Below are 12,639 nucleotides of genomic sequence, written 5' to 3' on the forward strand. Positions count from 1 at the left end.
GTTTGGTCTAATGGTTTCCTTAGTCAAAAATTTGCATCCAAAGCCTAGGAAAATGTTTGGCCTGCACAATTGAATGTTTAAACAGGTGCATGTTGCATTGGTCTGGCTGAGGAAAGGTTGTCACCTCCTTTTGGAAACCGTGATAAAAGGAAGGTTCTCCATACCAGCTTTTCAGGGTATTTCTTGTTTTCTTCATGTGAAAGAAACTTCAGGCAATTCTTTACTCTTATACCTGGTTACCAACCTACTTGCCTTCCTTCCATTCTGTGCTCTCATGAAGAAATTGATTTAATAAGATTCAAGATATTATTAAATACATTCTGCATTAATATTATATGTCCTCTTTGAATTCAAGTGGCAATACAATAGAATTTCATTTTATAAATAACACCTTTCAAGCTAACACCGCAGGGCACAGTACAAAAAATCAAATAGAACACAAATGCTGTAATCAAATGCAGACCCCAGGAAGGCTGATTAAAAAGGCATGTTGCTAGTAAGAACAGCCGACAGGGTAAGTATAGTGGGTCATAGCGGAAAGCAAGCTGAACAGAAGGGCAAACTAAAATAAAATGGCCTTGCCTGCCTGGTTCGTATGACTTAGGGCTCTCTTTTGTCATCATCTCCTTGTGGACTTAGGAATTGCAGGGGATAAAAATGTGTGGACGGGGGTCAGGGTGGGACTGGGGATTAGATGTAGGGTCATTAAGCTCAGTCATCACACACAACACAAAAACAGGTCCCAAAGCACCTGCAGCACCCAACGAAGGCTCCCATATGATTATGAGGCAGCGCAACAAGATTTGCTTGGCTTGTTGATACTGCTGTTTTCAGGAAACACAACTGGGAGGAAACAAGTATATCCCTTTCCAAGTAGGAAGATAGAATTGTCTATGGCCAAAGGCAGGTAGAAATGTATAAATTGGTGAGATGGGTAATTTGTGGTCTTAGCCCTATGCTCGTTTGCTCTCCATCGGACCATCTTCTCACCTAGCTGCCTTTTGTGAGAGGCTCTGAGCCCCTCACAACCACCACCCTTGCCTAATGCCAAGGGTTTGTGTTTTTAAATCCTACTTCCAACTATAGAACAATACAGCAATTCAGGTATTGAAAGTAGAGGAGATATTCTGGAACAGACCTTCCTAACTATATGTAAAACCAGTTCTAACCATAATTTTTGTATACCTTGAGGAATACACCAAATTGGTAATTTACTAGGGTTTCTTTATTGGTACTTCTCTATTTTATATTGAGGGGAGGGAAATATGATACAGGAATCATAGGAAATATCCCTTATTAAATATATGATAATTTGTTTTCTTAAAAAATATATAGTGGCAACCTATAGTTAAGCAATCCCTTGCCCCCAAATGAGTCATGGAACAAGGAAAACTGGTTCTAGAGTCGATAAAAAGACAAGGTGAGAGAGGTAGAGAGAGGTAATTTATGTTGTTTTTCCTCTCTCCAAGCTTTCAATTATTTGTAACCACTCTCCTGATTATCCACTTAGTTGAAATTCTGGACACACAGGTTTAGTCCAATAGTACACATTTTATTTCTAAAATATAAACAATGAAATAAAACATATGTGGGAAGCATTTAGGGGGAGAAGGTCATTGTGCAAATTCTGGAAATGCTACAATTATTTGAAATGCATTTTCTTTATCTGAATTCTGACAGTATTGATGTAGCTATGCACAGAGAGTTAATTTATTAGTAAAGGTAAATGCAATGTAAATAAATCTTAGAACACTGAGTTGTAATCTCCACATAAATTATTTCATAAAATTTGTAAGCCAATTATCAATGTATTGCCTATCAGCTCCACACTTACCCTTTCTTGCCTGTTCTACAAAAGTGCATCTGGGTCCTTAAAATATTTTGCCTTTGCCATTGGTGCTAAGGTGCTTTGTCAGTAGAGGTCAGCGGAGAGACATTGCGGGAGGAGGAGGTTTCCTTTCCTGGTTCCCATGTACTCCATTGGCAGACTCCTGCAGTGTCCGTGGATTTCAGTATCCAGCTCCTGCAGCATATGCAGCTTCTCCAACATCTGGTTCCTACGGCACGTACAGCTGCCTGGCACCTAGCTCCTGAAGCACAGGGAGCGTCTGTCTCTAGTTCTCCAGTGCCTGGTGGCCAGCAGCTTCCCCCAGCTCTGCCTCTCCCTATCCCTCCAGCACATATACACATTAGGTAAATTTCTAGCAGAGTGCTTCCTATTTATTAGATACCCCCCTATGAACAGATTTCCCTTAACTCTAGAGGGGGGGTTTCAACAAGTTCTGCCAGTGTAGTTCCTCAGCAACTTCTCCAGTTCAAGCATTGCAGTTGTGTCCTCCTCAAGGTCAGGAATTCAGCTTGGGGCTAGGGATGGGGGAGGGAGATGGGATGGAGACTCTTACTTGAACACTCTATCTCACCCCTACGGGTGAGAGGCTGTGCTGCGTATTTTCTATTCTTATATTCTTTAGAGTTCTCTTTACTTCTTCCTAGTTATTCCTTCGTTATTCCAATACCCTGTTATCATTACTAATTCTTTATATTAAACTTTCTTCATTCAAATTGCTGTGTGGCTTCTTTCTCCTGATGGACTCTGACTGATACATACCCAAAGATTATTAAAATAATCTCTTTTCTTTGGGGATATAGGAAAATAAATACAAGTTATCTCATCTCAGTATGGAATGGATTAGCGTTGGCGCATTGTATCTTATTGAGGCGTCCCCATTAGATGAACAAAGCATTTTGAGAATTTGACAGTTTTATATTTGCTGTATCTTATTTCTTTTCTTTATTGGAAAAAACTATGGGTTTAAGAACAATCATGCATAAAATATGCATCATGCATCATTCCCATACCCCACCCCACTACCAACACTTCGCATTGGTGTGGGACATTTGTTACGACTGGTGATAGCACATTTTAATAATTGTACTATTAACTAAGGACTTCAGCTATTTACTATTTTTAGTATTTCACTTGATTTCAACTGCTAGTTTTTAAAATATAGACTATAATAAAGCAAACAACAGAAGTTTGTACTCAAAAATACTTTGATGACCTTAAAACTTTCTTTGAAAATAATACTACTATAATATGAATTTATAGATTATTAATCCTGGGTAATAATGATAACCAAGATTTACTGAGAACTCAGAAAGTTCCCCGAACTCTATATTAATTTATTGGATTCTTATAGGAAGAGAGATGGATAATATTATTTCCTCTATCTTATAAATGGGTAAACAGAGGCTTGGGAAGGCTAAGGAACTGGCTGAAGGTGACAAAGACAGTAAATTTTGGAGCAGCATTCCAATCCAGATCTCCTTGTGAGCCCTGGATCCATTGCACTGGGCTTCCAGAATGCTACCATTGAAGCAATGGCAAGCTGCCTGTAGGAACAAACACAGGCACATTTGTTTTTGTTGTTTTAACCAGAGATCCAGAAAAAGAAGTTCTGAAGCATCTCTAGTATTTATTGCACGCCCTGAGGTATCTCTGTGTCAGTCAGTTGATTGCTTGTACGTGACAGGATATGGACAAACCGGGTGCACACTGGCAATCAAATCCACGGAACCAGGGTGTTAACAGTGTATCAAAAACTCAGCATCCTTTATTCAGAGCTGAACTGGAGACAGATGAAATATTAACGGCAGTTCTAGCAGCACAAAATGAAATATGAGATCCTGTATCAGAAATTATTAGTAACCTGTTAAAAGAAATGCTGAAAAATGGCAGTTACCAAATTAAAATTGGAAAACAGAGCCCAAATGGGAAATTTCAAAAAGTTTGGAGGAAAATAAATGACAGATTGTCCTCTTGGCTCTTATTACTATGCCATCCTAAATCCTACTTGGCAATGGATAGTAGAGGTGAAATAAGAACTGCATCACTGCCAGTGCTGGCCCTCAAATTTGTAGTCTTAAGTGTCTGTGATGGTGTCGGGGATTGATTGAAAACGTCATGAGAAGTTGGTAGCATTTTAGCTTTATCTAAAATGAAGATTCTCCAGACTCTTATTATGAAAGGCTTCCTCTCATTTGTGAATTGGCCTCTTTGCTCCACTTTTGGATGGATGGCTTCCTGCATGCCGAGCTACACTAAGTGCTCTCTACCTGGGAAAGCTATTCTTCTTAAATACCTTCAAATTTAAAACACCTATTTGTCTATGTTAGTGTTTATTATTCAAAATATCTAACATCAAAAAGAGAGAGAGATTACAAATACAAACTACTAGGTAGCAAATGTAGGGGATATTTTTTCATCAATAACTGAGGGCCGAGAAATGACTATAAGCAAAGCTGATGAGCAGTTGATGCCAGAGGAAAAAGGAAATGAGTTATAGAGCCATAGAATCTTAGTGTTGGCAGAGATTCTGGAGTTCATGCCGTCCTACCCTATCATTTTTCAATGAAGAGACTGAGACATGGGGAGTTAAGGGATTTGACTTGCCTAAGACACGTAACTGTTTACTGACAGTCAGGCCAAAAACATTTCCCAACGCCCAGTCTGGAGCTCTGTAGTTCAGCTTGCTGCTGCCATCCTCTACTGAAAATTAACATTAACCCAGCCTGTAAAATTAAAAATTAAAAATTAAAAAAATCAGCAGCTGTGGGGAGGGAAAGTAAGGATGAATTTAGAGATGGAATCAGTCTGAAAAAAAAGAAAAGATGGAATGGAGGGTTCGCCTTCGTAGTGACTCATTGGCCAAACACATTTAAGACATTTTGGGTCAGTTTTCTTCCCAGGGCCTTACCACACAACTACACAACAAAATAAAATCATCTGTGATCTCCTAGGGCTTGTGTGTGTGTGTGTGTGTGTGTGTGTGTGTGTGTGTGTGTGTGTGTGTGTATGTGTATTCAAGTTTCATTTTCTTAGAGAATTCTCCCAGTTACAAGTTATTTCCAGGAGTAGATTGGTTTGCAGATGGCATTGTTATTGATACTTTTTATTTACACAAGCTTGATTTCCTTGTCTAGCAGTGAAAGGTGCTCCAGTATCCCAGTAAGGAGAATCCTCTCCATGGACCGCCCCTAACTGAGGATCAGAAGCAGGTTTAAGATGTGAGAATTACCTTCTATTTAACTCTTGAATTCTGTTAACCTCATGGAGAACCTGGTCCTGTGTATGCCTTTTAATGAGACCCATAACTTCCTTTCATTGAAAACAGAGAGTAATTTCAAGTATGCCAGTAGTAAAGAAGATACTATAAAAATGTTTCCATAGGATTCCCTGTGAAATGGCGATGCAGGTCTCTTAGATGAAATCTTTTTCAAAAAAAAGAGCAACCAAAAATGAGAGAATCAGACACTATGATGAAAACTACTGCTGGAATGTTTTGCATGAAAAGTGATTATATATGAGGGCCTGGGAGGGGATAGGGATGGAGTTGGAAAGGAGAGGGAAATTGAAATAGGAGAAGATAATGCTTGACCACATTTAGTAAAATATTCCCTGCCACAACCACTATTCCATGAAGGGGTTGAGCCAAGAGGCCTGAATAAACTAACCTTAAGTTCAGAGTTGCCGTGATTGTGGGAGGCTTCAGGGAGAGCACATCCGGATTTGTGTTCCTCAGCAATCACTGCTGGGTGTCAGCATTCATCAGCCAGATGGTCAGACCCACAATTAATCAATTAGGCTGGGATTATCAATTGGACTAAGTTTTCCCCTTTGGTAAAAACCCTCAGCATATGGTACAAAACCAGTAGGACTTTTATCCTGTTGCTTTTGGAGAAGCTTCTAGACATTCTCCTTTTTCTTTTTAAACCTTTAGTTACTGGAGACCGTAGGCCCCAACTTGCTTTGAAAACATAGAACCCAAAATCAAGGTTGTATCAGAATAGATTTTTCAACATCCTCTGTGGCCAAGTACATATGTTTAACATACCTAGACAGAAATAAACTTTTTATAGCAGCATTCTCTAAAGAATGTTGCTCAACTGATTTTACTATCGTTTTCATGTTGGCTCCATTCAGTCAGGTTGGAACAACACTGAAAGGAATTTCACTTGGCACTCTTAAAAATGATGTGATAATCAAACAATAATACTAAGGTCATTTAATAAGTGCTCTCCATGTGACAGGTGCTACTGTGATGAAGATTTATAAACATCAACTCAGTCCTTATAGTAATCCTCTGAGAAAGACCACATTACTTCCATATCACAAAGAGGGAAACTGAGTTCATTTACACAAAGTTAAACATTTAATACAAGATGTGCTAAGATGATTTAATACTCTCTGAAAGATAGCTAAATTAAGTTTACATTTTCTCACACATATCTGTCTGTGAATCTCTAAAGGATAATCATTAGGAATATATGGTGGGTCCTTATTATTCTTCCTCAAAGAAGTTCAAAGTAAATTCCCAACTCTGTTGATCTTATTTTTTTTCTATGCTTCTCTTGCTCTGCGTCATCTGACTTGAGATTGCTTATTTCAGGGCCATCGTTGCTAGTTTCTGATAATTATCAGTTTCCACCTCACTTTCCTTATCTAGAGATGGTCCCTTAAAACTTATTTCAGATGCCATCTCTATAAGTTGACTTTTAGAGAGATTTGCCTCCTCCAAAACAGTATGTCTATCACTGATTTTTTTTTTTTAATGCTGAACCTAGTTTTCCCTCTGAATATTGTATCTTCCCTCTCTCCTTGCTGGATCGTAGTACTACTGCATAGGCAGAGGTATTTTAAAGTTCTCTTGGTGGGAAACATCACTTTCTAATGCTGGTCTATGCTGATCCCATTGAGTAGAAATATGGACAACATGCCACATTTCCCTGGGTTTCATGATTGAATTTGTAGTGCCTCTCTTTCTTTTCCACAGTTCTTCTCTACCCTACCCAAGTTCAATTAAGGAGCTCTTCTCTTCAACCATTCCACTCCAGTATTGTTCAGGTATACAAGGACACTACACAAATAGACATCTTGAGATATTAGGCCCTTACTTATAACTGCATTCTTTTATGAACTATGGGGCTTCGTCTTGCTAACTGTAATGCTTTGTTTTTTATGTACTTGATTTGTGACTTACAGGATTGGGAAAGCAAAACCAAAATACCAGGATGGTATAGGAGTAAATACTGCTTCTTAATTCAAGTTTAGGAGCATGTGGATAGAAAAATTTTCCAGAAGTTTTAGTGAGCATCTTTTATCGTCCAAGGCTTTATCGGTGCCTTTTTTTTTTTTCCTGAACTCTCCCTTGTTCTTGCCATGTTGGGTAGGCAGCAGTTCTGATTTTCTTCCTTGCTTTTCTTTTTCTACAATCCTACAATCCTCGCCCTGGAGCGAGGATAAAGCTCTTTCGCTTTGACCTGCAGTATCCCCTTGAATCGCAGAGCTGAGCCTGCCATCTAGACAGCCTTTCTGCTTCACTTTGCTCCTGACCTAACCCCCCTGCTATTCCAGGCCTGGCCTCTCATGACCAGAGACTGCTGACTCATCCTGGCCTGTGCCAAGCTGTGTAGTCGCTTAGTGATGTGGACAGGAGTCGAAGGACTAGAATGAGATCACTGAACTCATTTCACTTGTTGCTTACGGTACAGTCCAGCATGAGCTGGAAATGTAGGAACCTCAGCCTCCCGAGCAGAAAGAGTAAGTAGATTAAACACACCGCATCACCAAGTCCTCAACAAGCAGTAGCCGGGGGGGACGGGTGGGGGCTCGCCTTATCATGTCCGCGACTAGGGCATTCTTGTTCATCAGTTTTCCTTTGTCCTCTCTTCTTCCTCTCCTCCACAGTTGCACCCCACCCCCTCCCTGAACTTCCCTTCTGAAAATGTCCGGTGGTACAGCAGTGATCCGGGCAGAAATGAGATTTGGCTAATAAGCAGTCTCTGCAAGAAATCCTGGAATAGTGACACTGCTGAAACTGCTTAGGTTACGTTTGTCTACTGGGAACTCAGATGAACTTCCCAACAGAATTCAAGGGGATGAGAAATCTTTTCTGTTCTCCTTTACTTCTTGATTCTCTTTTTCTTTCTGTTTGAAGGGAGCTAGTTTCAGGAGACATGGCTGCTTTTTTGGTGTGGCGTAAAGTTTTCCGTGGGGAGATAATAATGTACATTCCTCTGGCAGGAAGGGATGGATTTTTTTTTTGTTGTTGTTGCTGTTGTTTATTTATAAGACATTTCCTCTTAGTTAGTGGAAGTTAGATCGTAAGAGGCTCCAGTGATTTTCCTTCCACCTCCCCTCCCTGATTTCTGTGCTTCAGCACCCTGGAACACTGTGAACTGGACAAACTAATCAGAGCAGGGAGCTTAACAGCCAGGCCTGGACACTCTCGAGAGACTGTGTGCTGATTCTCAGCCGTCACCCCTTGGATCAGGAACCACAGTCCTGGTGAGTGGTGAGGTTCCAGAATTTGATGTGTCAAGTATTCTATTCTTGGTGCCTCGGAGGCATTCAGGAAATACAGGCCCTTTTTTTTTTTTTTTTAAAGAAAAATACAATCTTGAAAAAAGCTACCGAACAATCAGACGGGATGGTGAAGATTTTAGTGTGCACAGTCGAGAGCGTTCTGTGGATAATGGCAGAGCCTTGAGTCTACGCACATCGAGCGTGCAGGCATAGGTTTCATGCTGCCACCAATGGATGTCAGCATTGACATGTCTAACAAACGTGCTTGTAGGAGGAGAAAGATAGGTGAGTGTGTCCGGGTAGGGCGGTAGAAGGGGGAAGTGAAAGTGGAATTCATTGTTCATTTGGAGTTTTTCTCTACCAACTTTTCATGCATCTCTGTTCTCATATTATTTAAATACCCAACCGAGCAGGAAAGAAAATCTATAGTGGATGTAGAGGAGAAGGATACCATTAAAACTGTTCTTATAAAGATCACTTTGCGAGGAACTGGTTCCTTTTAAATGTTGGGGAACCTCCTCCCACCCGACCTTTTGGAAAATATTATTTGTCACACCCTCCTCTTTATTCTTCTATATTCATGGTATTGAACATAAAAATGCATGAAAATCCTTATTTCTTTCCAGGAAAATCTATCATCCTGACATAAAAAAGCTAGATGACTGTCTTCATAGTATTAAACCCAAATATATAAGAGACTCAATTGTCCTCAATATAAGAGACTCTGGTTGAGTGTGCTTTGGGAAGTTGATGAAGGAATGGAATGGGGGTAGTTCCATCCTGTCTAATGGGAAACTGACAGAAGAGTCAACAGACCAGCTTTCTTAGCCAATTTATGCCTTCCTTTTCCTTGCTAATATCTCAGACTCTCTCTGGAAGTGGAATTTCGGTTGGAATATATATTTGTCCTTTACCATTAGAACCCTACTTAGTTGCTCTCTTAGAAGTATGTGACCTTACCACACTTTCCCTTCTTCTTTCAACTTCAAGGATTTGGTATATTCAGAAATATTAAGAGTGGAGGGGAAAAAAAAAACACACACGGTGGCCATAAAAGCATTTGACTGTGTGGCAGCATCTGAAATGAATTGCTCTTTGGAGGGAGGGAGGAGTCCTTGATGTCCCCAATATGGTTTTCATAGGCTAAAGCTTCTAAGAACCGCAACCTAGCCTAAGGGGTACTTACTCGATGGTCTTAAATATTTGGAAAGAGATGCTATTTTATTGTTTTAGTTGTCCTTGCTATTAACATGTTGCCAGTGGATTCCTCCTACAAGCTGAAAATGCTTCTTTTTGCATTTAACCAGATGTGTGTTGTATTTGCCTGTGTTGTGTAGTCTTGTCCAAGCTGGTGCAGTGCTCCAACATACTAAATTGGTACTTAGCTTTGGACTTTTGTTTGCTACTCTGGGCTATTCAGATTCCTAAGCATAAAATCCACACATGCTCATATATTCCAAGTTCCCTAGAGAGACTGGTTCCTGGTACTGGGGGTCTGTCAGTGACCTCTAGCACAAAAAAAGTCAGCTTTCTATCACTATTCTTACAATTTGTAAGGCACATTAAATTCCTCCACTGTCACAACAGGAAGCAGAATCAGAGTTTTATTATGGCCAGTATGCGAAAAATTTAGTGATCTATAATAGGAAAGTTAGCCTATTTCAGTTAGGCCACATTAGTTATGACTATACTATTTGTATGGGTAATGTTTTAGGAGGTATTTTCCATTAATTCTTGTTTTCTAAAGAAAGTAGTTGAATGGGGAAACACTGTTAAAAAATGTAAAATTATGTATAAAAAGGTGTAACTAGCTCTAAGTGCATACCAGTAAGACCTACATAGGTGCAGGAGCTTTCCCTAGCTCCCGCTTGGGGTCTTTCTTACAGCGAGAGGGGGGAACTCGGTAGCCGACCGGTTCGGGGGGCTCCAAGGTTTGGAGGGCGCGCGAGACGAAGAACGACTTACGGGAACCGATGGGGCTGGCAAGGCGTCACGCACTAGAACGTTTATTAGCGGAAGTACAGAGCTTTATATAGTGGCGAGGTGGAAATAGGGAGGGGCCAGGGGAGGCGCGCTGCGTGATTGGTGAGGAGGCTAAGGGGTGGCAGCGAGGGATTGGGTCAGCTGAGAGCAGAAAGATCCAATGGGATAGCTTGAATATGTTGCTACGCAGAGAGCTAGAGGAACGGGGCCGAAATTACATCCGGCACATAGGAGGTTGCACCTCCCTCAATTAAGACTTAGGCTGTACAGATTCCCAGAACTGTATGTTAGTTCCTGGTAGGGTTGTCTCTTAGGACTGCATGGAAGTTAAGCTGGACCTCTAATGTATTAAAAACTTTTTATTATTGAAATCTCCTGCTATTATATATAAAATTTGTAGGTAACTTCATGTTGATTTTAGGAAACTCAAAATTACTACAAATATGTCCCAGAGATGACATTTTAAAAATATGACCTGACAAAGAGATTTTCTTTATAATTGAAATGATCTGTAATTCCATGTGAATGTGGGAAAATTCCGTGACTAAATTGTAGTATATATAGTAAGTCAAAATTTGATCAGTACACCTCTGTAGTAAGGCCAGGCAACAATATATTTTTTGTATGCTTAAATAATTACATTATTACTCGATTCCTTCAGTACCTATATTATCTGTTGTTCACAGTGTACTATGAGTCATTAATTTTTCTAGTGCTTATCTTAAACATTTTAATGTTATTTCAGAGAAAACATGTTTTAAAATGTTTATTTTCTTGCAGGCACCTTTGATATGTAAGCATTTTCTATAGATTAAATTAATTTAATTGGAACATCACTAATAAAATTGAAATTGCTAAATAGCAGAATTATGATTGCCCCTAGTAAGAAATTGCCCTTTCTTACTTGTATGGAATGCTTTTTGAAATTTATGTAATTCCTTAAGAAAATTATATATGAAGGGATTGCTCCCTTATATGATTGGGCATATTTGTTAGCTTGTAAAACCATATAATCATATATCTCTACTCAACTATTAAAAATATGACCAACTACCAACCAGAATTATTTGCTTCTAATTCAATCAAATATTTTGTGAATTGACCATAAGTGAAGTATAATTGACATATCATACTGACAGCATAGAACTTTCAAAAACATATATGAACAGTATCAGCAAAAGGTGAGCTTTGGTTAGCTTATCAGATTAGCAATTATTCTCCATCAAACATACATATTATGTTGTAAACCTTAATTCTATTATACACAATTTTAATTGCTATATGTAGAAAGTAGTTTAAAATTAAGTAGAAAGAAATTAAGTTCCTGTTCATTATCTTAAAATTGGGGGTATAGTTAAAGAATTTACTTTATTTTACAAGAATGAATACATATATGAATGACCCAGTTTATTTTAGTTTCTTAGCTGTTTAGTTATACATATGTTACATGCGTTGATACAGTATTTACATTTCAGCATCAACAACTATAGTTTACCAGTTATCTTTTTCACGATACCCAGCCAAGTCATATCCTTGCCAAGTCACATTTTTTCACTGAAGCTTTCTGTGATAACCCAAACAAAGTGCTCTTCCCCTTGTGACATTCACAGCATTTTAAAAAAAGCTGTATCTTTCATTTGGCATTACCATATATTGCTTTGAATTTTTTTTTCATATAAAACTGTAAATGGTTAAAAGGCAGATATTGCATATGATATTGATTTATCTCCTTCCCAACCATTATCAAATTGCCTCAATCTCAGGAGATGATCCTTGAATAAGCAATGAATGAGTAAATGAAAGGATATCTACATATCAACACAATGATAGTAAATGCATCTGTCTTATCTTGATGGAATAAACATGACTAGAAGACAAATCAAGAATTTTATTCCATATCTGAGCCTTTTAAGCCCCTATATTAGATCTTCCAAGTAGCTGACAACTTTCCCAGTCATTTGCTGAGGTGGCTTCTCTAGTCCCCAGAATGCCTAGATAATTTCTGATGGGGTATGGAAGCTAGAACTTATGATAGTTCCATCTACTGTCCAAGACTCATGTGGGGTGGCCAGATACCCAGCTCCATCTGTTCATGTTGTCTGTAAGTTACTCACCTATAATGCATCACACTAAGTCAAGGCCCTGCCAGCGTGCTGATACTCGCTTACAGTCCGTCAGAGGTCTTCCTTTCTTCAAACTCAACACCTAGAGAGCTCATGCTGATGGCACATGCAGAAAGGCTTGATGAATGTCTCTGAACGCCCTGTGAACTAGGCTGGGGAGGGCTGTGG

At 39.2% G+C, this 12,639-nt stretch overlaps 1 protein-coding gene across 41 annotated transcripts in view; it reads left to right on the forward strand.

Annotated features, from left to right (window-relative positions):
- The window catches only part of ZBTB20 (zinc finger and BTB domain containing 20), an 893,822-nt gene that overhangs the window by 564,944 nt on the left and 316,239 nt on the right, over positions 1-12,639 (forward strand). The window contains exons 1-3 of one of the 41 annotated variants that reach the window (XM_077118303.1): positions 710-7,600; positions 8,220-8,347; positions 8,448-8,650. The exons of 37 other annotated variants lie outside the window; for them this stretch is intronic. The gene's annotated coding sequence lies outside the window, so the exon portion shown is untranslated. Of the gene's footprint in view, positions 1-709; positions 7,601-7,655; positions 8,348-8,447; positions 8,651-12,639 lie in introns of those variants that run through there. 3 more of the 41 variants (XM_077118308.1, XM_077118304.1, XM_077118305.1) reach the window with 3 other exon arrangements.

The sequence above is a fragment of the Tamandua tetradactyla genome, chromosome 10 (assembly GCF_023851605.1).
Source record: "Tamandua tetradactyla isolate mTamTet1 chromosome 10, mTamTet1.pri, whole genome shotgun sequence".
NCBI classification, from domain to species: Eukaryota; Metazoa; Chordata; class Mammalia; order Pilosa; family Myrmecophagidae; genus Tamandua; species Tamandua tetradactyla.